General features: G+C 40.9%; 1 long non-coding RNA gene across 1 annotated transcript in view; it reads right to left on the reverse strand.

Annotated features, from left to right (window-relative positions):
• Positions 1 to 17,339: 17,339 nt before the first annotated feature.
• Positions 17,340 to 26,426, reverse strand: part of LOC138754563 (uncharacterized) — a 48,474-nt gene continuing 39,387 nt past the window's right edge. Inside the window, exons 2-3 of the long non-coding RNA XR_011351824.1 lie at positions 17,600 to 17,837; positions 17,340 to 17,472 (exon numbers count right to left, since the gene is read on the reverse strand). This is a non-coding gene — a long non-coding RNA (uncharacterized lncRNA). The remainder of the gene's footprint in view (positions 17,473 to 17,599; positions 17,838 to 26,426) is intronic.

The raw sequence follows: 26,426 nt of genomic DNA on the forward strand, positions 1-26,426 counted from the left end.
GAGAGAGGGAGAGAGAGATCAGTTCTCCAATGTTACAGACATCAGCTGGGACTGGAATAGGACAAGTTCAAGCTTGTGGAATGCCCCATTTTGGAAGACAGTCTGGTCAAAGCCCTTGTGGTTCATGCAAGAGGAGAAGACTGGCTGTCTAATGTTTCACTTGGAATAAGTTAAACAGAAAGGAACTCTGTGGTGACCTGAAAGAAAGAGGTTATCATCGGGAGAACCCTGAAGGGGCAAGTTTCATCAGCAAGACACTGAGGTGACTGATGGACATACATCAGTTGTGGATGTCCTGGAACCACACATCTCTCTCTGAAAACCAACAAGAACTTTCCTGAGCAGTTACCATTTACCTTTTGAGCACCAAAGCCTGGTGAACTTTATAAATGTTAAATTCTGTGCATAGTATAAGAATTGCCTGCAACCAGTGAACTTGGAAGAATGAGAAGTGAGATTGGACTGTAAGCCAAAAAACTTTTCAGAACTTACACACACATCACATACACCAGCACTTAGAATTAGAAGGGGGTTAAATTAGGTTAAGTAAGTCAATAGCGATTAATTATAGTGTGATTATATTTTCAGGTTTAAAGCAACTTTTGTTTAATTAACCATTTGGTGAATATCTATTGCTGCTGGGTTTTGGGGTCCTCTGGGCTTGTAACAAATTGAACTTATCTAATGAGCCTCAAAAGAGACTGATCTCAGTCTCACACTACCAAATTTGTCAATTGGACAACGTTAAGGTGGTGTACAATTTGATCACAGATGTCAGCAAAATTAGTGATTAAGACAGAACTGGGCTTCAAGAGCCAAAAAGTCAACTGATTGACTGAGCTCCACAGATTTGAAGTTGAATTTAATAACTTCAGGTAAGCTTTTTGCTTTCTCTCTCCACAGATGTGGATACCTTTCTCTGTTTATACTTGTTTCTTTTTCTCTTTTCAACCTCCAACAACTGTGTTTTTTTTAAAGTAGTCAAACCCCTGTTATCCAGAATTCAAACAACCAGCAACAAAATTGCTAAAAATAAATAAGTAAGAAAGTTTAAAAGTGACGAGACTTGTCGCTAGTTCACCAATCCACGCTGCATGCAATTTTTCTCTCCCCCCCCCCCCTCCACCCAATGTGATCTACCAGCATTGTTGTCTGAAGAGGGTGTGCAAAATCATTGAGGACCCCCTGCACACAGCATCTTTCATCTGCTCCCTTTGGTGAAGAGATGCAGGAGTATCAGAGCTGCCACCACCAGGCTGAGGAACAGCTTCTTCCCACAGACAGTGAGGACGATGAAAGACCAAAGGAACTCCTCACACTGACCATACAAGAACCTCATTCATGAAACAATATTTATTTATATTTGTCCTGTATATGTATTGGATGTCTGGTTATAGGTCTGCATGTTTTTGCACTGAGTTCTGAGAAATGTTGGTTTGTCGGGTTGTAGTTGTACAATCAGATGTCAATAAACTTGACTTGGTCACAAGCAACTCGAAATCCACTGTATTGCAAATCTGTTTTCTCCATCCCTATCTGAATGAAGGGCTCCAGACATGGAGCATAGTACAGGCCCTTTGGCTCTTAATGTTTTGCTGACCCATATATTCCCTTAAAAAAATACTGAACCCTCCCTACCATGTAACTCTCTATTTTTTTTTTCATCCATGTCCCTGTCTAAGAGTCACTTAAATGCCCCTAATGTTTCAGCCTCCAACACCATCCCCAGCAAGGCATTCCAGGCACGCACAACTTCCCGCGTAAAAAAACTTATCCCTGATGCCTCCCCTAAACTTCACTTCGTACACATGTCCTTTGGTGTTTGCCATTCCTGCCCAGGGAAACAGGTGCTGGCTGTCCATCCTATCTATATCTCTCATAATTTTGTAGACCTCTATTAAGTCTCCTCTCATCCTTCTACACCCCAAAGAGAAAAGTCCCAGGTCTGCTAACCTTGCGTTTAACAACTCAGATGTCCCCAACCCACTTGGATTCTGGAAGAGGGTAGGGTTACAATGCAATCTGATTCAGTGCATCACATTTTGGAAGGAGGTCACAGGCTCATGGAGGGTTTGTTGGACACCTAGTCGAATGGCAGGAGGAGGGTCTGGCAGTTCTCGAAGAAACAGGAGAAGCTGTAGAGAGTCATCCCCCTTGTGAAGATCAATTTCCAAATGAGGAGTTCATTGGAAAGGGGCCCCAATTCTGAGATTCACTCCACCAAGATTTAAGAAGCTGGCCAAAGATCCAGATGGTGACAAGAAGCAGACCAGAAAGTTTGACCTGTTTCTTTTTCATAGGATGCTGCCTGATCTACTGAATGTTTCCACCATTTTGTATTTTTATTTCACATCCCCAGCTTTTCTGCTCCAGTTAACAAATGTCCAGCTGTTTTGAATTCTCTTTCACTCAGCTGACTGGAAATTAAAAGCAGGTTTGGGAACCAGCTGGTTGAACATGTGATTGCGGGAACTGCAATAAAATAAGAATAAACACCAGAAAAATTAAAAAGGCCATGACATGGACCAAGGAAGAAAAACAAAGTAAATGCTTCACAGTGAAGACATTTCTTCAGTAACAGGAAAAAACTGATTAATTTTCAGAGCTCTGGTCTCCTAACCAGCGATCTCATTTCCTTTTACAATGCAATGGAAATTATTCTTTTCAAAAATGCATTAACAAGTTGACTACCAGTTCAAATTAATACTCTTGATCTGAATTGGATTCTGTTGAAAGGTCTGTTTGAAAAGTTCAAATTCTGAGCATTCCTACCATTTCCTGCTTTTAATTCACTTTCCAGCAGTTTTGAATTTCACAACTTGTTGCATTTTGTTCAATGTCTCTTCGTTTAAAATCGAAGCTAGTGCAGTGTTTCCTCCACAATGGAAGTGAAAACTGTTAATTCATGTCATTCTGGATAAAAAAGTATAAATCGATAGAAAACTACATCATTATCTCCAGCAGCCAAAAACAAAAGCTATTTTATGTCCACTAAATCCAGCTACCCACAATATACTTACTGGGTCCCCTCCAACCTTAACATTGACTTCTCTGGCTTTCATTAAACCCCACAACCCTTTCCCACAGACCTGATAAATTCCACCTTATCACATCCAACACCTTTTGTTGGTTTGGATTCCTTGAATTCTGAGACTTTCTGATGTATCCTGCCTGCTGCCTTTTCTGGTTTTACCTCAAAGAAGGGCTCAGGCCCAAAACGTCGGCCATATATCTTTATCTATGATAGATGCTGAATGAACCAGATAAGTTCCTCCAGCATTTCGGTGTTTTTACTCCAATCACAGAATCTACAGCGGTCATATTCTGGTTGGCTGCCAGTTACTAATGGTGTTCCAACAAGGTCGGTATTAGGGGCCTCCCAAGGTGTTAAAATAAATACAATGCAATATTGCCTCCCTGTTCAGTCTATGTTTTTCTCACACCTTGATGAAGGGCTCAAACCTGAAATGTTGGTTATATATCTTTATCTTTGGTATATAAAGTACTTGTTTCAGCATCACGCTGAAGAAGATTGAGGCCGACAGCATTGAATCCACGCTGCTGAAGATCCAACTGCGCTGGGTGGGTCACGTCTCCAGAATGGAGGACCATCGCCATCCCAAGATCGTGTTCTATGGCAAGCTCTCCACTGGCCACCGTGACAGAGGTGCACCAAAGAAGAGGTACAAGGAATGCCTAAAGAAATCTCTTGGTACCTGCCCCATTGACCACCGCCAGTGGGCTGATATCGCCTCAAACAGTGCATCTTGGCACCTCACAGTTCGGCGGGCAGCAACCTCCTTTGAAGAAGACCGCAGAGCGCACCTCACTGACATAAGACAAAGGAGGAAAAACCCAACACCCAACCCCGACCAACCAATTTTCCCTTGCAACCGCTGCAACCGTGTCTGCCTGTCCCGCATCGGACTTGTCAGCCACAAACGAGCCTGCAGCTGACGTGGACATTACCCCTCCATAAATCTTCGTCTGCGAAGCCAAGCCAAAGAGGAAGAAAAATAAAGTACACTGCTGAGTTTCTCCAGCATTTTATTTTTACTTCAATCACAGTGTCTGCAGACTTTTGTGTCTTACCTTTATTTGCCGGTAATTGCATTGAAGTTTAATCAGGTTGACATCCTTGAATCATATGGTTGCGTGACCTACTTTCAACCATATCTAGATTTGTAAGGGTTCTGTTTTGCTATTGCAAGCTTGTCAAGTTCCTGCATGTCTTTGTCCATGTCTAGAATTCTAAAGTCATTTCAATATATTGTAGTAGATCATTTCAAGACAAGATTTTGGGCGATAGTGTTTCAAAATAGATGGTCTTTGGTCTGAAATGTTACACCTTTTCCTCATTCCACAGATGCCTCCTGACCTGTTTAGTATTTTCAGAATATTTTGTTTCATTTTATATTTCAAACATCTTCAGTTGCTTGATATTGAGTGGCCATTAATACCCCATCTATAATTTGTTCAAAGGGGTGGCTCAGTTAGTGTTCGAATCCACTGCTGTCTGTAAGGAATTTGTACATTCTTCTCGTGTTTGCGTGGGTTTTCTCTGGGTGCTCCAGTTTCCTCCGAAGACATAAGGGATTCATTTGTCATGTGAGTGTAATTGGCAGTGTGGGCTTGTGAGCCAGAAGGACTGTTACTTTAGTATATCTATCTAAATTAAAATTTAAAATATAGGCATTGTCATTTCTTAGCCTGGACATGTATATGTAAAGGCGCTTTCAGGAGCTCGGACGCAGACAATGCACTGGCAGACGCGGCTGGGGGAGTGCAGCTGAGAAGTCGCCTTTCTGTCACCTGAACATGCCAGCTGAAGGAGAGTCATGTCCGAGCGAACACCATCACCTGTGGACTGTGGCCGTGGTCCCACTGCTGCTTTCAGGTGCAATGGGGGATTCTCGGAGCCGAAGATTATACCTACAGGAGGAGGGTTATGTAAATGCTCCTCCTGGCCGGGTTCTCCACTTTCAGGTGGCCACCAGACAGCCACATTGGAGTACAACAGGCAGCTTTACATCGGGGTATTTTGACCAACTGAAAATGCCTTATGTCTTAGGTTATTGAGTGCTGCACAGTCAAGCCAATGGCATTGCATAAAATGATGCAACCACCCCAGGATGATCTGGACACATTAAATTAATTGTTTAACAAAAACTCTATTATGCAGACTTACACTGCTGGAACTTACATCTGGAAAACCAGGCCAAGGTGGATTTAGTCTGAACAGTTCAGAGATTAACCTCTGATGAAATTAACCTCTGCCCAACTAACAAATGTTGATTCCTGGCAGCAGTTCCCCCCCCACCCCAAAATAAAATTGCTCTTTGGATATAAAGACCAGCAAATCAGATATATAATGGTTATCAATTAGATATCCTGGTTTCCATTGTCCACTAAGAATCAACCAGGAAATGATCAGAATTAAAACCTCCGCTTAGGTTTTTCCTTTCCTTCGTTCAGCCAGGTCTAAATTGAGTATCCATTGACTTAGCGGGACCAACAATAACACATCTTTTAGTGCTTTTGCTCTGTATATCTCAAAGATTTTGTTTTTCCTCTACCAACACTTTCAATACATTATACTGGTTGGTGGAAAATTACAGGCCTTATTTCACAGCTGCAAAAACACTCATGATTCACAAGTTCCAAGAGGAGAAGAATCTTTCCTGGCCAAAGTAGATTAAAATGAAATTATTCTGATGTTTTTCGAAGAGTTAGTGCTTGTGTAAGTTACTTCATTTTGGCATGAGTCATTTTAATATGAATGATTGGGTATTTTATGCTTTTTATCATTGAGGATTAGAATATTTATAATACTTTAACCAACAGCCATTGATGACCATTGTTTCTCTTATTGCTTCTGAGTTCTTATTTTTTCTCTCTAAACCACCAACTATTTATCAAAAAACTCTAGACTTATAATTCTCACCTTTAAGACATATGCTTTCACAAACACAATCTGGTACAGTAGTTTGTATTTGCTCATGTTTGTCTCATTGATGCTTTCGGAGAAAACCCTTCATTTTTCCCTTGATGCTAAACCTGAGATCAGAAAGTCCAAATGCAATTGTATCCATTTCATTTTCATGTTATCCTTTCAGCGATATCCCAATTTTGTTTTGTTTTAGTGTATTTAACAAATGCCCCATAGGGTGGCACAGTGAGCATATTTGTTTATGCAAAGCTGTTAGAGCGCCAGTGAGCTGAGTCTGAATCAGGCACTGTCTATAAGGAGTTAGTACGTTCTTGATGTGTCTTTGTGGGTTTCCTCCGGGTGCTCAGGTTTCCTCCCACTCTTCAAAACGTAAGAGAATTGTAGGTCAATTGTGTGTAATTGAGAGGCAAAGACTCATGGGCCGGGAGAGCCTAAATTTTAAAATATAGTATATATTCAGGGAAGATCATCTCAATAACTCAACCTGAATGACAACTTCTCTAGGTTAGAAAGTTCTTATCTCATTTGCTATTTTGATACTGGATAATAGAAGCAAGTGATCAGCCATAATATAATCTTGATTTTTATTGAGTAACTTCTGCAAAATATAGGGCGGCAGGTTGATGTAGCGATAGTGAAAGACTATTACAGCAGAAGTGAACTGGGTTTGAATCCACTGCTGCCTGTAATAAGTTTGGACGTTCTTCCTGTGTCAGCGTGGGTTTCCTCCAGGTGCTCTGGTTTCCTCCCACACTCCAGACAGGTTTGGAAGGTGAATTGGTCACATGGGTGTATTTAGGCTGTGTGAGCTCGTGGACCAGAAGGTGCTGTATCTCTAAATCAAATTATAAATTTCAATGCATGGTAGGATCTTGCTGTATGTGAACTACTATGTACAGGATCCCTGCCGGATGAAGGATAAGCTTGTAAGAAAGGGAGTGCAATAATATCATATTGATTATTTGGGGGGGGGAACGGTTTTTGCCATGAGGAAGGGTTAAGTGGCTTAGATATATGATCTCATGAAACATACAAAATTCTTTGGAAATACAGGAACATGTTTTTCCTGCCTTGGGTGCCTAGAACCTGTAGTTACACGCTGAAAAGTAAGGGTTCTGTCATTTAGGACAGAGGTGACAACATTTCTTCTGGTAATGATAGTGAATCTTTAGAATTCTGCACCCAAGATGACTGTAGATACTCAGTCACTAAAAGTGCCCAAGAAAAAGATGAATACATTTCAGATATTTTGGGGAATTGAAGGATATGTGTGGGATTGATGCAGGAAAATGGCACATGGCTGAAAGGTCAGTGTGATCTTGTTGAAGTACAGAGCATGAGAGATTACAAGGCCAACTTCACTTCCTCTAACTATGGTCTCAATCAATTTTACCTTCTTACTTGGCTGGCACTTTAACCTGGAATTCCAGAAAGAACACCCCATGAGGCCCCGGCTGTATTCATTGGTCACCCACCCTTTAAACCAACAAATCAAGATAGAACTTTTTTTTTAAGGTGGTGGGGTGGGGGCGGAAGGAGCAACCTGTTTGGTCCAGATACAAGAAATTCTCATAACAAATCTCATTTCTCTAGCAAATAAAACTTTGTATTTAATACTAGATGAAATTGACAACCTACTTCTTCATGCCTTGTTACTATAGGTCTGGAGAAGCATTTTATTTGTCATTTATTAACTCTTGTATCTTCTCATAAAGGTACTGTCCCACAAACGTGGATGCCCTCTGATACTGTTGCCAACCGGCCTATTGACAATGGGACACATAGCCAGGTCAGGTCCTATTCACGTTGAATGGTCTGCGCAGGATCATGCCATGCTGAAAGCATGGAGTCCTCCTGGTTGATGTTCTCTCCATCTTCCTGGACTATCATTAATCAGACCTGGTCTGTGTGATTTTATCACCAGAATCATAAAGAAAATTCATGTTACAAAGATGTGGTAATGGAAAATGGGAATAATATCCAAGATACGCTAACTTTATTGCAAATAAAATGCTATGATTAATTGTAACAATTTGGAGATTAACAATTTAGTAATGGAATTTTTAGTATTTGTTTCCCAATCTAATATTTAGAGAATTCTTCATAATCAATAATCACTCTTAAGATGGAGTCACAGTGCTACTCCAAGGGATCCTTCTGTCCAGTTCACCATACAAGCTTTAAACGGCCTGTTAGAGGAGCCAACAGTGTTGATGCTGGAATTGCAGACTCCAAGGGAGCTGCGTACTGGCGCAAGGCTCCAAACACAGGGAGAACATCCCCCACCCCCATTCAAATGACCCTACAAGGAAGGTGACCATGGCAGCAGATCAGCAAGGGCTCAGAAGCTGTAGGACTAATGCAGGCTGCGGGCTGTTCGCTAATTGTCATCGAAGGATTCAGCCAGGTTGTGGGCAGCTGGCAACCTGCGGTCAAAGGAATCACACAGGCTGTGGTCTGCTGGAGACTAGCTCACAAGAATCAAGTATCAGAACTGGGATTTGAGAAGGTGCTGAGGGCAAGAAGGGTGACTGAGGGGCCTCGGGGGTTGAAGGCTTCCTGGTCATATTGGAGGTTTGGAACTGGAGGTTGGGTTGCTGGTGGTTTGGACTGAAGGTTGTGTGGCTGGGAGGGTGTGGGAGCATTGGAGGCGAATCCATGATACTCAGTGACTCTGGGAGAAGGGGAGTCTCTTTTGCTTCTCTTTCTCTGACTGTAAGAGGCAGTCTTGGTCTGCCTCATGGTAGACTTAAGGAAATTTTGTGGAATATGACAATAAAAGAACTTTGAATCTTATTGCTAAGAGTGGTGAACAATGCTCATGGCAACTCTTTGGCTTATGGGTTATATCATGTATATTACATTTTTATGTATTATTATCTGACAATAAGGGAACCTTGGAACCTTGAAAAGTTTGGAGCATTTAAGCTCCTCAATGATCATCAACACAGGCGCACCCCAAGGATGCGTGCTTAGCCCACTGCTCTACTTGTTATACATCCATGAATGGATGGCCAGGCACAATTCCATTGTCCTCTAGAAATTTGTCAATGACACCACAGTTGTCGGCAGAATCACAAACAGCAATGAGGAAGTATACAGGAGGGAGAAAGATCAGCTCGTTGAATGGTGTAATGACAACAACCTTAAGCTCAACATCAGCAAAACCAAGGAGATGATTGTGGACTTCAGGAGGAAGTCAGGAAAACACGACCTAGTCCTCATTGAAGGCTCAGTGGTGGAGAGGGTCAAGAACATCATATTCCAGGGCGTTAACATCTCTGAGGAATTGTCCTGAAGCCTCCACATTAATGCAATAACAAAGAAGGTTCGCCAGTGGCTATACTTTGTGTGGTGTCTGAGGAGGTTCGATAAGTCACCAAAGATTCTCGTAAACCTCTACAGGTGTATCATGATGCATTCTGCATCACAGCCTGGTATGGAGGTGCCAACTCTCAGGGTAAAATCCAGAGGGTTGTTAACTCAGCCTGCAACATCACAGGCACCAGACTTCACTCCATCCAGGACATCTACATAAGGCAGTGTCTTAAAAAATTGACCTCTATCCTCAAAGACCCCCAGCACTCAGGCCACGCCCTCTTCACTCTGCTACCATTGAGGGGGGGGGGGAAGGTACAGGAGCCTAAAGATGAGCACTCAACGGCCCAAGGACAGCTTCTTCCCCGCTGCCATCAGATTCCTGAATAATCAATGGACCAAGGACACTGCCTGACTGTGTATTATTATTGTTAATATTATTTTATTTTATATAAGTAATGTCATAAGATGGTTATAATATGAATGTTTGTACAATGCCGCTGCCGCAAAAACACCGAATTTCATGACTTGCCCATGACAATAAATCCTGATTCTGACAAATAGTGCAAGCATACAAATGTTAAACACAGAAGATCATTTGACTCATTGTGCAGATAATGGCTCTTTGCTGAGTGGGCAATATTAGCATGTCACATTCCTCTGTTCTTTCCCCAAAGTCCTGAAAACTTCATACTTTCAAATATTTGCTTTGCTTTTGAAATCCACAATTGGCTTTACATCCTCCACAGTCCTAGCAGAGCATTCCAAATCAATTATACTCGATGTAAAAAATTGCTTGTGAATTTTTTGTGACTCACCTTAACAATATATAGTCCTAGTTTGTTGTGTCTCTTCTGTCAAAAACAGGTTTCTGTCTAATTACCATGTAGTTTACATCTCTAACAGTTTCCCTATTCTGGCATATACACAGCAACCTGAAGCAATAACTTTTTCTCTGTTCATAGGTGGCATCTGACCTGCTCAGTATCTCCAGCAGCAAGCGGAACATTTAAAAGTTATTTTTCCGGGGGAAAATTGACTCACATACATCATGGCCCAATGAGGGAGCTGAAGAGATGAGTGAGTAATTGAGGTATTCTAGAGAAGTAGGTCAGAGGTTTTGTGAGAGGATGAGAAAATGGGGTCCTAGTGATAGTTTTTTTTTAATTTTTTTATTTTTCACACTATGAACCATACTGACCAAAATAGGCACAAACATTTCCCTCTTGAATATACACAGTGTCATTTTTCTCCCCTTTCCCCCCTCCCTTCCCTCCCTCCTTCACCCCCCCCCCTCCCCACCCACTCAACGTTCAACATATATGATACATTAAACCCATTAAACAATGTCATCACACAATGAAAATAAACAAGAAAATTGTGGCATCTTCTTTTACACACTGGGTCAGTTCATTTTGTCTTCTCCTTCTGTCATTTTAGGTGGTGGAGGTCCGTGGTAGAACTTCTCTGTTCTGTTCCATGTACGGTTCCCAAATTTGTTCGAATACTGTGATGTTATTTCTTAAATTATATGTTATTTTTTCCAGTGGAATACATTTATTCATTTCTATGTACCATTGCTATATTCTCAGGCTATCTTCTAATTTCCAGGTTGACATTATACATTTTTTTGCTACAGCTAAGGTTATCATAATAAATCTTTTTTGTGTCCCATCCAAGTCGAGTCCAAGTTCTTTACTTCTTATATTACTTAGAAGGAAGATCTCTGGATTTTTTGATATGTTGCTTTTTGTGATTTTATTTAATACCTGATTTAGATCTTTCCAAAACTTTTCCACTTTCTCACATGCCCAAATTGCATGCATTGTTGTTCCTGTTTCCTTCTTACAGCGTAAACATCTGTCTGATACTGTTGGGTCCCATTGATTTAACTTTTGAGGCGGGGTCCTAGTGATAGTTTGAGGGAAACGCTTACACCAGTGGCAAGAGGGTGAGCAGCAGTGGGAGGACTGAGGATAGAAGAAGGTGGGTAGAGAATTTAAAAATTAAGTCACTCCATCTCGCTAAGGCTAAAAAAAAAAGTGATATATCCGTAGTTAAACAAGAAAACCTGCGGATGTTGAGCTCCAAGGTAATACAGAAAAATGCTGCAAAAAATCAGCAGGTCACACAGCACGCATAAGAATAAATGTTGCGGGCCTGGGCCCTTTGTTGGGGTATCTGATCTTCATCAGAAATCCTGCAAAATTTGGCATCTTTTAAGCAAAAAATCATTCTGCTGAGGGAACTCAGTAGATCAAGCAGCATCTTTGAGGGTTGAAGGAATTGTTGATATTTCCCACCCCCACCACCCACCAATTCTGCTCGACTCCCGAGTTCCTCCAGCAGATTGATCTTTTGTTCCAGGTTCAAAAGTCTGCAGCCTCTTGCACCTCTAGCCACTGCTTTTTTGGTGCTCACTGGTTATGGTTGGAGGGGAGAACTGGAAATTATTACTCATTGTGTGTCAAAATTATAGTCATAAACCACATCTGATTATTCAGTATGATGCTGAATAGCAGAGAATGCCAATGAGCTCTTATCGTGCTTCTCCTGTTCTTTCTTTTACCTCTGCCTCTCAATGTTAGCTTTGAGTTTCTCTGGTATTTTCCTGGCCATGTTGTGGAACAAAACTGCCCATGTTGAAAGGGATGATCAACTGCAACTGGATGTTGATGCCAAAGGCTAACTGGTGCATTCTCACAAGAGATGTCTGCACCAGATTAGGAAGCAGCCGCCAAACAAAAGGAAATCTGTGTTCATTGTCAGCCTGTACATGAACTCTATCTATATGAACTATCCCCTATTTCCAACTTTCCATTGAGATAGAATTGGAAAAACTGAGGGTAGACACAAGTCTGAAAATGGAAAGAAATTTTAAAATAGGTTATGGCATTCTTTTCATTTGAAACTTTTGTGTTTCTTTTATGTTCTTATCTCTACCCCATGATACAGAGTTGTGATGGGATGCAGCTGAATCATCAGCCAAGTAGATCAAGTTCAAGTTTATTTATCATTCAATTGTACAAGTACAACCCTCACAAACAACGTTCTGCATTCCTTGGTGCAAAACATTCCCACACACATACGGACAACATACATGCGGACAAACGATGCACATGCACGTATAGACAAATATTCATTGTATGAGCACTTCCTCAGTCATTCAGCGGGTGTCACTGCCCGTGAGAAGCCGTTTCTCAGCCGATGGTCTGGCTCTCATACTCTTTCCCGACGGGAGTAGCTGGAGGATGCTGCGTGCGAGGTGGTAGGGGTCCTCACTGAGCTTTATGGGAGATTAATCCTGCCATGTCTTGAGATTTATCTGTTCTGTAGATATTAAAACCAGAACTCTCATACTGCTCCAGGAATGAATGATCTTATTCTTCTTTGGCTTGGCTTTGCGGACGAAGATTTATGGAGGGGTAAACGTCCACGTCAGCTGCAGGCTCGTTTGTGGCTGACAAGTCCGATGCGGGACAGGCAGACACGGTTGCAGGGGAAAATTGGTTGGTTGGGGTTGGATGTTGGGTTTTTCCTCCTTTGCCTTTTGTCAGTGAGGTGGGCTCTGCGGTCTTCTTCAAAGGAGGTTGCTGCCCGCCGAACTGTGAGGCGCCAAGATGCACGGTTTGAGGCGAGATCAGCCCACTGGCGGTGGTCAATGTGGCAGGCACCAAGAGATTTCTTTAGGCAGTCCTTGTACCTCTTCTTTGGTGCACCTCTGACACGATGGCCAGTGGAGAGCTCGCCATAGAACACGGTCTTGGGATCTTATACAGTCAGAGCAAAAGCACATTTTCCTGAGTGTGCACTTTAGATTATATCTAAATGATGCTGCAGGAGGCCAGGAAACACTTCGGCCAAATCGAAACAGGCCCAGAATGTTGACTGTTTCTCTTTCGGGACATGCTGCGTGGCTTTCTGGGTTTTCTATTTTTATTTTAGATTTCCACCATCTGTAGGTTTATATACATGATGGCGCTGAAGTAAATAATAGAAAAATAATACCTTCCTTAAATTGATTAATACAATTACTTTTTTCTGCCTCTAATTTTCCCCACAGTGAGACAGAAGTGGAAAGAACTACAGAGGGACTATTTCGCCATTATTGACTCAAACACCGGTCTATGGTTTTGTTTTTCGATTATTGTGCTTCTGAGTTCTAGACAATTCTCAGCGAGATCCGTTGCCATTAACGTTTCTAATAATACTTTAAAATCCGTCATGGAACTTTAGAAATACTCAGATTCCTTCCAGTCACTGACGTGGACTCATTGCAAAGTTCTCTGAATCTCAGGATATGCTTTTACAATTTTGTACGAGTGCAAATTCATTGCAGGTTTTCCCGTGGGAAGAAGCTGTTCCTCAGCCTCGTGGTTCTGGCTCTAATTCCTCTGCGTCTTTTTCCAGCGGGAGTAGCTGGAAGATGCTGCATGCAGCGGGGTGATGGAGTCCTCACTGATTTTGTGATCCCTCTTTGAACAACGATCCTGGTGAATTACATCGATGGGGTTGGGTGGGGGAGAGGGAGACCCCAGTAATCCTTCCTGCCGCTTTTATGGCCTTGTGGCTTGACGTCCAATCCAATTCTCTTCCCTTCCATTCTCCTAGATTCTCCAACTCGTACAAATTAACTGGCCACCTCACATATTTTTGGGAATCCTGCGTGGTCAAAGGGAGATGTGTAAGTCAATGTAGACAGTACCAGAGGTTAGGGTTGAGCCTGGCCCACTGGAGCCTTGAACCTGCAGGTATTGGTGCCTTCAGGAGTACTTCTGATCTTATGATAGGAGAAAAATCATTGCTGAGGTAGCTGGATATGGCTAGGCCTAGGACACTGCCTAAGGAACCTCTGCTGTGAATATCTGAGCTTCAATTTCAAGTTTATTATCACCTGACCTGTACATATACAATATAACTGAACCACATTTCTGGACCATATACATAAACATAGACGCACAATATACAGTACACAATAATCGTATATAAAGGGAGGTTCCCGTGATCTTCTTGGTCCTTTTTATTGGACCTCTACCCTACCATACCATGCAATGATGCAGCCAGCCAAGACACTCTCAATTATGCTCCTGTTAGGTGGGGGCCAGTGGCCTTGCCCTCCTTAATTTCCTTTGAAAGTGCAGGTCCCGCTGCATTTTCCTGACTCATTAGGAAGCTCTGTGGGTCCAAGATACGTTGACCTCTATGTGCTCACCAAGGAATTTTGTTCTTTCCACTCTCTCCCCATGATGGAACCATTGGCGTGTCATGGAGAATGGTCATCTTTTGCCCTCATTAAGTCGACTATCATCTCCTTTGTCTGGTCCACATTGAGATTCAGGTTGATGTTCTTGGGCTTTCCAACCTCCTCATTGTTACTGATAAGGCCAACTACTGTTGTATCAATCGCAAATGATGATCAATTTAAAAAAAATTTAGATATACAGCACGGTAACAGGCCGTTTTGGGCCATGAATCTTGCTGCCTAATTTACACCCAATAACCTACACCCCCGCTACTTTTCGAATGGTGGGAGGAAATTGGAGTCCCCGGGAAAAACCTACGCAGACGTGGAAAGAACATACAAACTCATTACGAACAGCATGGGATTCGAATCCCGGTCGCAATCACTGGCGCTGTAAAGGCATTGTGTTAACCATGATGCCAACTGTCCCGCCCCCCCCCCCCCCCAGTTTGAATTGAATCTGGCAGTGCAGTCATGAGTTAGCTGTGTGAACAGTCCCTCAGCTGTAGCAGTGCCAGCATGATGAGACTTGAGAATTTGCTACCAACCCAGACTAACTGTGGTCTTTTGGTCAGGAAGTCCAGAATCTAGTTATCTAGTTGCAGAGAGGGGGATGTTGAGTCACTGGTCTCTGAGGTGTGATCATATTGAACACCGAGCAGAAATCAATGGACAACAACCTGGCGTATGAGGCACCATTCTCTAGGTGGGTAAGGACTGAGTGGAGGGTCAAGAATCTAGCATCATCTGTGAACTGGTTTGGATGGCAGGCAAATTGGAATGGGTCCTAAGTTGCTGGAAGCATCAAATTGCACCAATATGATGCATTCCATTTCCAGTCACTCAAAGAACTTCAGCATCATTGAGATTAGTGCCACTGGGCGGTAGTCAATTAGTCCAGATACTGTCCTCTTGAGCACTGGGATGATGGTGGCTGTCTTGAATCCTGTAGGGACAGTGGACTGCTGCTGTGAGATGTTGAAGATGTCTGTTAGGACCTCCACCAGCAGGGAGGTCCTTCAGTACCCGACCAGGTATGTTGTCTAGCCCTGTTGCTTTGTGTGGGTTCTCCCTGAAAAGGAACCCCCTCACCTCAGCCACAGCTAAGCAGGGTGTCACATTGTTTTTCTCATCAAACCATGCATAGAAGGTATTCAACCCACCAAAAAGACATGGATCTTTGTTGCTGATTTGCAAGGTTGACATATTCAGTTATGGTTCGAATATCCTGCAGCATGCACCTTAAGTTGCCGATGTCACACAGATATCTGTGCATACCCCCACTTTGCCTTCCTGATTGCACAGGAGAATTTAGCCCTTGGTGATCTTCATGCCATCTTATCACCCAACCTGAAGGCAATATCACAAGCTCTGAGTTATGCACAAAACTCCACGTCTAGCCACGGTTTGTGATGTGCCCTGACTGTGTAGCAATTGATCACCATATCAACCTCGATCTATTTGCCTATGTAGCTCATACTCATCAATGTACATCAATGTTGATATGGCCGGTTGTAGGTGGCCACCTCCAGTTGGTGCTTTCAAAGCAGTCATGCAGTGCTTGCTCTGCCGAGATCCTGATCTTCCTATGAACTGTTTTGGCTCATTTTACCAGTGGTCTGAACGCAGGGATTAACAGAAAATAACACACTAACCTTTGCACTAATTATCCTTCCGACCACTGGAGTGCAGAAAGTTTCAATAAGATCTCCTCAGTTTTTTTAATTCCAGTGTATCATCTCTCCTCACTCTAACCCTGGAATCAGTACAATATTCATTGAACTCTCAAGGCAGGTAGTACATATTTGCTTGATTAGTGAGCAAAATTGTAAAGAATACTCCGTGTGTGATCTTACTTTTACCTCTGCAGAAATGCATCAAGACTTTCTTACTTCTGTACTCAAATCCTCTCAGAATAAATGCTAACATTAATATTTACCTTCCCAATCACATGTTGACTTTCAGTTACTCATGTATAAAGGCTGATAAGATCTTTTTAAACAGCACTATCCAATCTCTCACCTTTCAACATTTTGCTGTTTGTCTTTGTGCACCAAAGTGGACCTCACCTTTTTCCACATTATATTCCATCTGTCTTTTGTTCACTACTTACTCTGCTTGTCTACATCCACCAAAGCCTCTTTATATCCTCCTCTGTATCCACAATTCCACCGTCTAATATCAGCAAACTTGGATCCCCTCAACAAATCAATTATGGTGAGAAGCTGGAGCCCAAGCACCTATCCTCTCTGTACTCACTGGTTATAGTGTACCAACCTGAGAAGGGCCCATTAATTGCCAGCTTTTGCTTTCCATCTGATGATCTGTCCATATTGGGCCATTCAAAGTATTGACTTTTACACTTTTACACGATTATATGCTGTCATGCAGATTACAAATGTAGTTAATATTGTATAGTGAACTGTTACATCCAAGATTTGTTGCAACTGCCACGGAGGGATTGGTGGTTGGAGAGAAATGTTATTATGGTAAATTAAAAGATTGAATGGTAGACTGAAGGAAGAAAAAAAATTGTTCATTCATGATATTCTGACCATCATACAGGTAGTCAGGAGAAAAGATGGTTTTCCCTTGCCTGTCAGTTTCAGATGATCCTATCTATTCCTGAGATTGCTTCATTCTCCATTAAACAGATTTATGAAAATGCACAGATTTTCAGCCTCAATTTATCTTGGGTTATTTTACTTCCACAAAATTGAGAAAACAGAATGTTGGTCTGAAGGAGTTCTAAACATTGATGTCCAGAAGTTCATTGTCTCTGTTTTTGGATTACTAAATCATATTACAGAAGATAAATACTTACTTTGGAAATTACCTGCTTCCTTTATTCTTCCAATAGCCATCAGATGGAGAGCCTTCTCTTTAAACCTGGTGAATGTTAGAGTCCAAGAGAACTGCTCTCCAGTCTGGACAGCTCGTTATGATTCTTCACAATCTTAGCCTGAGAAGCAGAGGGGTGCTGATTAGTAATATTCTTGCCTCCTAGATACCTATGGCCATCAAGTAGACTGAGTGTCAGTGTGAGAAGGAGGCCTTAATGCATATTGAGATGGTTGTCATTTACCCACCTGCCTTACTGAACGCAAGAGATGGCAAGGAGCATGCAGGAGACTCCAGGGAGAAAGGAGACCATTGCTTTCATTCTGGGTGAGTATATATTTCTACGAAAGGTCCAGTAACACGATTATTCCATTGTGGCTGGTTGAGTCATAGCATCACTTCTCCAGTAATGGTCATTTATTCTTTGTGCTTTTATGGATTCTCAGCTTGCCCTCTTCACCACCACCAGACTCTGCTAACTTTAACCTAAGAGCAAATCATTGAAATGAGAGAACAAAGAGAAGCATTTTGTGAGAACATGTAACAACATATGAACAGATTGCTGTTTTCCACAAATAGAAAGCATGCATGAGCTCATCAGTTTTATCCAAGATTAGAGAATTGTCATTGGAAAGCAACTTGTTGTTAGAGGAGTCACGTGATGGAGAAGTGGCGAGTCAGGGAATTCCAGCCCTCTCCCGAAAAGTTAAAAAAAAATACACAAAGCACAAAGGTACAAGATTAAAATTTACAATAAAGTAAAAATAAAGGTGAGAAGAAAATGGCAGCGAAGAGAGAAAAGTCGAAAACAACGGGAAGAAAAGAGGAAGAAAGAACGTCGGAAGAAGAAGGTGAAGGCCTTACCTGTCCAAAGACGCCCGCCGCGGAGAGAGAAGCCCGCTCCCTCAGGTCAGTGGAAGTCCCGGGATCGGGACTACAAAAATGGCTCACAGACCGAGTAAAAGTGCGCAACCGCGCATGCACGAGGAGTCGCGCATGCGCGATGCGCATGAAAAAAAACACACTGACGGGAGGGAGGAACAGCTGCGGAGTCGATCTCCACAGCTGAGAGAGACACCTGCAACACAGCAGCAGGTGCAGAACACAGAATATAATGACAACAAGAAAGAAGAGGGTAAAAAGAAAACAAGGAAACAACAGATGGTCAACCCAGAGGAAGAAGAAGAACAACAACAGAAAGAAATGGAAGAAGAATAGAAAGCCAAGACAATGGATGTATCTTTTTTTAAAGAATATATGGAATCAGTGAAAGAATGGCAATTACAAGAATTTAATGAGATAAAAAGAAGAATTAAGAACGCAGAAGAAAAAATGAATAAAATAGAAATGGTCATGTCAGAGATAGGAAAAAGAGTGGAAAATATGGAAGAACGAGAAATAATTGTAGAAATGGAAGTAGAGGACTTAAAATAGAAATTAGAAGAATCTAATAAAAAAGTTAAAGAGGCACATGAGCTGTTAGCTCAGAAGATAGATATAATAGAAAACTATAATAGAAGAAATAATATAAAGATAGTGGGCCTTAAGGAAGATGAAAAAGGCAAGAATATGAGAGAATTTATAAAAGATTGGATCCCCAGGGTCCTAGGAAGACTAGAATTACAGGAAGAAATGGAAATAGAGAGGGCACATAGAACTTTAGCCCCGAAACCACAACCGCAGCAAAAACCAAGATCCATTTTAGTAAAATTCTTAAGATATACAACAAGAGAAAATATATTGGAGAAAGCAATGAAGAAAATAAGAGAAGACAAAAAGCCACTGGAATATAAAGGTCAAAAATTTTTTTTCTATCCAGACATAAGTTTTGAACTCCTGAAGAAGAGGAAGGAGTTCAATACAGCAAAAACGATCTTATGGAAAAAAGGATATAAATTTATGTTAAAGTACCCAGCGGTTCTTAAAATAGTTATTCCAGGACAACAAAACAGACTATTCTCGGATCCAGAGGAAGCAAGAAAAATTGCAGAACAACTACAAAACAAGCAGAGAGATGAAGACATGTAATGAGAGTAAAAATGACCACGAACTATATGTATGTGTGTATAGGGGGTATATGTGTTTATATATATAGTGTGTATACATGAATGTATCCGTATTTAGAGGAAAATATATATAGATAAGAATTAATAAGGGAGCGAAAGGGAATAGAGGGAATAAGGAGGGAATTAAAAGAGTGACCTTTGTTACATATGAAAATTGAAATCTTTTCCGGGGGGGCTGGGTGGGGAGGAGTTACGGTCACTGCAAAATCAGTTGACGTTTGCGAGTGAATTCGCAAGTCCAAATGGAGAGGGGAGATGTGGTTGCCCGACAAGGGATAAAGGGCAACTCAGGAGGGGGGGGGGGGAGAGAATGGGGTTAAAGAAGTTTTAAATAGGAGAATAAGGAAAATGTTTGATGTTTTAGAAATGTTGTCTTATAAAGTGTTTAAAACAAGAAAGCAGAAATGGATAAGAAGGAAAGGTGATGATGGAGAAACGGAAAGGGAAGATAAACAAGGTATGAAATGGCTACGCTTAACTATATGACTTTAAATATTAACAGAATACATAACCAAATCAAAAGGAAGAAGCTGCTAAATTTACTGAAAAAAGAAAAAGTTGATATAGCATTTGTGCAAGAAACACATTTAACTGAATTGGAGGACCAGAAATTAAAGAGAGATTGGGTAGGACATGTAACAGCAGCGTCATATAATTCAAAAGCAAGAGGAGTAGCTATATTAATTAGTAAAAATGTGCCATTTAAAATAGAAGAGGAAATAATAGATCCAGCAGGGAGATATGTAATGATAAAATGTCAGATATATTCGGAGTTTTGGAATCTACTCAATGTATATTCACCTAACGAAGAAGATCAAAAGTTTATGCAAGATATTTTTTTGAAGATAGCAGATACGCAAGGGAACATATTAATAGGAGGGGATTTCAACCTGAATTTGGATTCAAATATGGACAAAACTGGGAAAAAAATTAACAGAAAGAACAAAGTAACCAAATTTATAATTAAATCGATGGAAGAAATGCAACTTTTGGATATATGGAGGAAACAACACCCAAAGGAAAAGGAATATTCATATTATTCGGGTAGACATAAAACATACTCAAGAATAGACCTATTTTTGTTATCAGCTCGTATGCAAGATAGAGTAAGAAAAACAGAATATAAAGCTAGAATATTATCAGACCATTCACCCTTGATATTGACAATAGAGTTAGAGGACATCCCTCCAAGAATGTATAGATGAAGATTAAACTCCATGCTACTTAAAAGGCAGGATTTTAGAGAATTCATTGAAAGACAAATTAAAATGTATTTTGAAACAAATACGGAATCAGTGAAAGATAAGTTTATACTATGGGATGCAATGAAAGCGTTCATTAGAGGGCAAATAATAAGTTATGTAACCAAGATGAAGAAGGACTATAATCAGGAAACAGCAGTTGGAAAGGGAAATAGTAAATATAGAAAAAGAATTAGCAATGAAGGAAGATACAACTAAAAGAAGAGAATTGGCAGATAAAAAAATAAAATATGAAACACTACAAACATATAAGGTGGAGAAGAACATAATGAAGACAAAACAGAAATATTATGAACTAGGGGAAAAAACGCACAAAATTCTAGCATGGCAGCTTAAGACAGAACAAGCTAAGAAAATGGTATTGTCATCAAGAAACAAAGACAAACAAATCACATATAATCCAACGGAGATCAAGGAAAACTTTAGAGAATTCTATGAACAATTATACCAAACTGAAAACAAAGGGAAAGAAGGCAAAATAGATGAATTTTTAACTAAAATTGAACGACCAAAATTACAAATAGAGGAACAAAATAAATTAATAGAACCATTTGAAATAGTAGAAATACAAGAGATAATAAAAAAATTACCAAATAATAAAACACCAGGAGAGGATGGATTCCCAATAGAATTCTATAAAACATTTAAAGATTTATTAATTCCTTCCCTCCTGGAAGTAATCAACCAGATTGATAAAACTCAAAGCTTACCAGATTCATGTAAAACAGCAATAATTACAGTAATACTAAAGCAAGGGAAAGATCCACTCGCACCAGCGTCATATAGACCAATATCATTACTTAACACAGATTATAAGATAATAGCTAAACTATTAGCAAACAGATTAGCAGAGTATGTACCTAAAATGGTAAATCTAGACCAAACTGGATTTATTAAAAAAAGACGCACAACAGACAATATTTGTAAATTTATTAACTTAATTCATGCAGTAGAAGGGAGTAAAGCGCCAACAGTAGCAGTTGCTTTAGACGCAGAGAAGGCCTTTGACAGAGTAGAATGGAATTATTTATTCAAAGTATTGCAAAAATTCAGTTTACCAGAGAAGTATATTAATTGGATTAAAGCATTATATAAGGGGCCATTGGCGAAAGTGACAGTAAATGGATATATATCAAAGCAATTTAACTTAAGCAGGTCAACACGGCAGGGATGCCCATTATCACCCTTATTGTTCGCGTTAGCTATAGAACCACTAGCAGAATTGATAAGAACAGAAAATAATATAAAAGGGATAAAAATAAAAGACAAGGAATATAAAATCAGTTTATTTGCAGATGATGTTATAGTATACTTAACAGGACCAGAACTATCAATAAAAGAATTATATAAGAAATTGAAGGAATATGGAGAAGTGTCGGGTTACAAGATTAATGTAAATAAAAGTGAAGCAATGCCAATGAATAATGCGGATTTCTCAAAATTTCCTGTGGTCCAATTCAGTTAAATGTGTTTCTTGCACAAATGCTATATCAATCTTTTTCTTTTTTCAGTAAATTTAGCAGTTTCTTCCTTTTAATTTGGTTATGTCTTCTTCTTTGGCTTGGCTTCGCGGACGAAGATTTATGGAGGGGGTAAAAAAAGTCCACGTCAGCTGCAGGCTCGTTTGTGGCTGACCAGTCCGATGCGGGACAGGCAGACACGATTGCAGCGGTTGCAAGGGAAAATTGGTTGGTTGGGGTTGGGTGTTGGGTTTTTCCTCCTTTGCCTTTTGTCAGTGAGGTGGGCTCTGCGGTCTTCTTCAAAGGAGGCTGCTGCCCGCCAAACTGTGAGGCGCCAAGATGCACGGTTTGAGGCGTTATCAGCCCACTGGCGGTGGTCAATGTGGCAGGCACCAAGAGATTTCTTTAGGCAGTCCTTGTACCTTTTCTTTGGTGCACCTCTGTCACGGTGGCCAGTGGAGAGCTCGCCATATAATACGATCTTGGGAAGGCGATGGTCCTCCATTCTGGAGACGTGACCCATCCAGCGCAGCTGGATCTTCAGCAGCGTGGACTCGATGCTGTCGACCTCTGCCATCTCGAGTACCTCGACGTTAGGGGTGTGAGCGCTCCAATGGATGTTGAGGATGGAGCGGAGACAACGCTGGTGGAAGCGTTCTAGGAGCCGTAGGTGGTGCCGGTAGAGGACCCATGATTCGGAGCCGAACAGGAGTGTGGGTATGACAACGGCTCTGTATACGCTTATCTTTGTGAGGTTTTTCAGTTGGTTGTTTTTCCAGACTCTTTTGTGTAGTCTTCCAAAGGCGCTATTTGCCTTGGCGAGTCTGTTGTCTATCTCATTGTCGATCCTTGCATCTGATGAAATGGTGCAGCCGAGATAGGTAAACTGGTTGACCGTTTTGAGTTTTGTGTGCCCGATGGAGATGTGGGGGGGCTGGTAGTCATGGTGGGGAGCTGGCTGATGGAGGACCTCAGTTTTCTTCAGGCTGACTTCCAGGCCAAACATTTTGGCAGTTTCCGCAAAGCAGGACGTCAAGCGCTGAAGAGCTGGCTCTGAATGGGCAACTAAAGCGGCATCATCTGCAAAGAGTAGTTCACGGACAAGTTTCTCTTGTGTCTTGGTGTGAGCTTGCAGGCGCCTCAGATTGAAGAGACTGCCATCCGTGCGGTACCGGATGTAAACAGCGTCTTCATTGTTGGGGTCTTTCATGGCTTGGTTCAGCATCATGCTGAAGAAGATTGAAAAGAGGGTTGGTGCGAGAACACAGCCTTGCTTCACGCCATTGTTAATGGAGAAGGGTTCAGAGAGCTCATTGCTGTATCTGACCCGACCTTGTTGGTTTTCGTGCAGTTGGATAATCATGTTTTTTTTTTTTTTTTTTAAATTTTTTATTTTTCACACCATAAATCACAATAGCCATGATATACACTTTTTCTTTTCCACACATTTACAGTGACTTTTTCTCCCTCCCCCCTCCCTCCTCCCAAGCCACCCCCCCATCCCCCCCCCTCTCATCCATTTTAGTTATACAATCTAGGTTGCATTAATTCAGTTAGACAATGTTGTCATTCAACAAAAATACACCAGAAATTCTACTGAGTCCATTCTTTTCTTTTCTTCTCCTTCCATCAACTTAGGTAATGTTTGTTCCCGGTAGGTTTTCGCTATTGTATTTAATGTAAGGCTCCCATACTTGTTCGAATATTTCAATATTATTTCTTAAACTATATGTTATTTTTTCTAATGGAATACATTTATTCATTTCTATATACCATTGTTGTATTTTCAAATTATCTTCCAATTTCCAGGTTGACATAATACATTTTTTTGCTACAGCTAGGGCTATCTTAACAAATCTTTTTTGTGCATCCTCCAAGTCAATTCCAAATTCTTTATTTTTTATGTTACTTAGGAGAAAGATCTCTGGATTCTTTGGTATATTGTTTTCTGTTATTTTATTTAATATCTGATTGAGATCATCCCAAAATTTTTCTACTCTCTCACATGTCCAGATTGCATGAATTGTTGTTCCCCTTTCTTTTTTACATCGAAAACATCTATCAGATACTGTTGGGTCCCATTTATTTAACTTTTGCAGTGTAATGTATAGTCTGTGTAACCAATTATATTGTATCATATGCAGCCTCGTATTTATTGTATTTCTCATCGTTCCAGAGCATAACTTCTCCCATGTTTCCTTTTTTATCTTTATATTTAAATCTTGTTCCCATTTTTGTTTAGTTTTACCATTTGTTTCCTCATTTTCCTTTTCTTGCAGTTTAATATACATATTTTTTATAAATCTTTTGATTAACATTGTATCTGTAATCACATATTCAAGGTTACTTCCCTCTGGTAAACTCAAGTTGCTTCCTAATTTATCTTTCAAGTAGGATCTCAGTTGGTAATATGCCAGCGCTGTATCTCCCGTTATATTGTACTTATCTCTCATTTGTTCAAAGGATAAGAATCTACTTCCTGAAAAACAATTTTCTATTCTTTTAATCCCTTTTTTTCCCATTTTCTAAAGGCAAGGTTGTCTATTGTAAAAGGGAGTAGCTTATTTTGCGTCAATATTAGTTTTGGTATTTGGTAATTTATTTTATTTCTTTCTACATGAATCTTCTTCCATATATTGAGGAGATGGTGTAATACTGGAGAAGTTCTATGTTGTACCAATTTTTCGTCCCATTTATATAATATGTGTTCAGGTATCTTTTCCCCTATTTTATCTAATTCTAGTCTCGTCCAGTCTGGTTTTTCCCTTGTTTGATAAAAATCTGATAGGTACCTTAATTGTGCGGCTCTATAATAATTTTTGAAGTTTGGCAATTGTAAGCCTCCTTGTTTATACCATTCTGTTAATTTGTCTAGTGCTATCCTCGGTTTCCCCCCTCTCCATAAAAATCTCCTTATTATTTTCTTTAACTCTTTGAAGAATTTTTCTGTCAGTTGTATTGGCAATGCCTGAAATAAGTATAGTATCCTTGGAAAAATGTTCATTTTAATACAGTTTATCCTTCCTATCAGTGTTAGTGGTAGCTCTTTCCAATGCTCTAAATCGTCCTGTAATTTTTTCATTAGTGGATTGTAATTGAGTTTATATAATTGGCCTAGATTTTTGTTTATTTGTACACCTAGGTATCTTATTGCCTGCGTTTGCCATCTGAATGGGGATTCCTCCTTAAATTTTGAGAAATCCGCGTTATTCATAGGCATTGCTTCACTTTTATTTACGTTTATCTTGTATCCCGACACTTCTCCATATTCCTTCAATTTCTTATATAGTTCTTTTATTGATAGTTCTGGTTCTGTTAAGTACACTATCACATCATCCGCAAACAGACTGATTTTATATTCCCTGTCTTTTATTTTTATTCCTTTTATACAGTTGGATAATCATGTTGAGGAACTTTGGGGGACATCCGATGCGCTCTAGTATTTGCCAAAGCCCTTTCCTGCTCACGGTGTCGAAGGCTTTGGTGAGGTCAACAAAGGTGATGTAGAGTCCTTTGTTTTGTTCTCTGCACTTTTCTTGGAGCTGTCTGAGGGCAAAGACCATGTCAGTGGTTCCTCTGTTTGCGCGAAAGCCGCACTGTGATTCTGGGAGAATATTCTCAGCGACACTAGGTATTATTCTATTTAGTAGAATCCTAGCGAAGATTTTGCCTGCAATGGAGAGCAACGTGATTCCCCTGTAGTTTGAGCAGTCTGATTTCTCGCCTTTGTTTTTGTACAGGGTGATGATGGTGGCATCACGAAGATCCTGAGGCAGTTTACCTTGGTCCCAACAAAGCTTGAAAAACTCATGCAGTTTGGCATGCAGAGTTTTGCCGCCAGCCTTCCAGACTTCTGGGGGGATTCCATCCATACCTGCTGCTTTGCCACTTTTCAGTTGTTCGATTGCCTTATATGTCTCATCCAGGGTGGGAACCTCATCCAGCTCTAGCCTCCACGTCCTCCCTCTCCACGTCCTCCCCCTCCACGTCCTCCCCCTCCACGTCCTCCCCCTCAAAAGATGCTCACAAACTCAAGCTAGCATGCTGGAACATCAGAACCATGCTAGACAAGACTGACAGCCACCGACCTGAACGTCGGTCTGCCCTCATTGCACATGAACTCCTCAGACTTGACATCGACATAGCCGCTCTCAGTGAAGTCCGCCTGGCAGATGTAGGCAGCCTCCAAGAACGCGGCGCGGGCTACACACTCTACTGGTCTGGCAAGCCTTCGGATGAACGACGCCTATCTGGTGTAGGCTTCATGGTCAAGAGCTTCATTGCCTC

This window comes from Narcine bancroftii, chromosome 2, assembly GCF_036971445.1.
Source record: "Narcine bancroftii isolate sNarBan1 chromosome 2, sNarBan1.hap1, whole genome shotgun sequence".
In the NCBI taxonomy this organism is placed as follows: Eukaryota; Metazoa; Chordata; class Chondrichthyes; order Torpediniformes; family Narcinidae; genus Narcine; species Narcine bancroftii.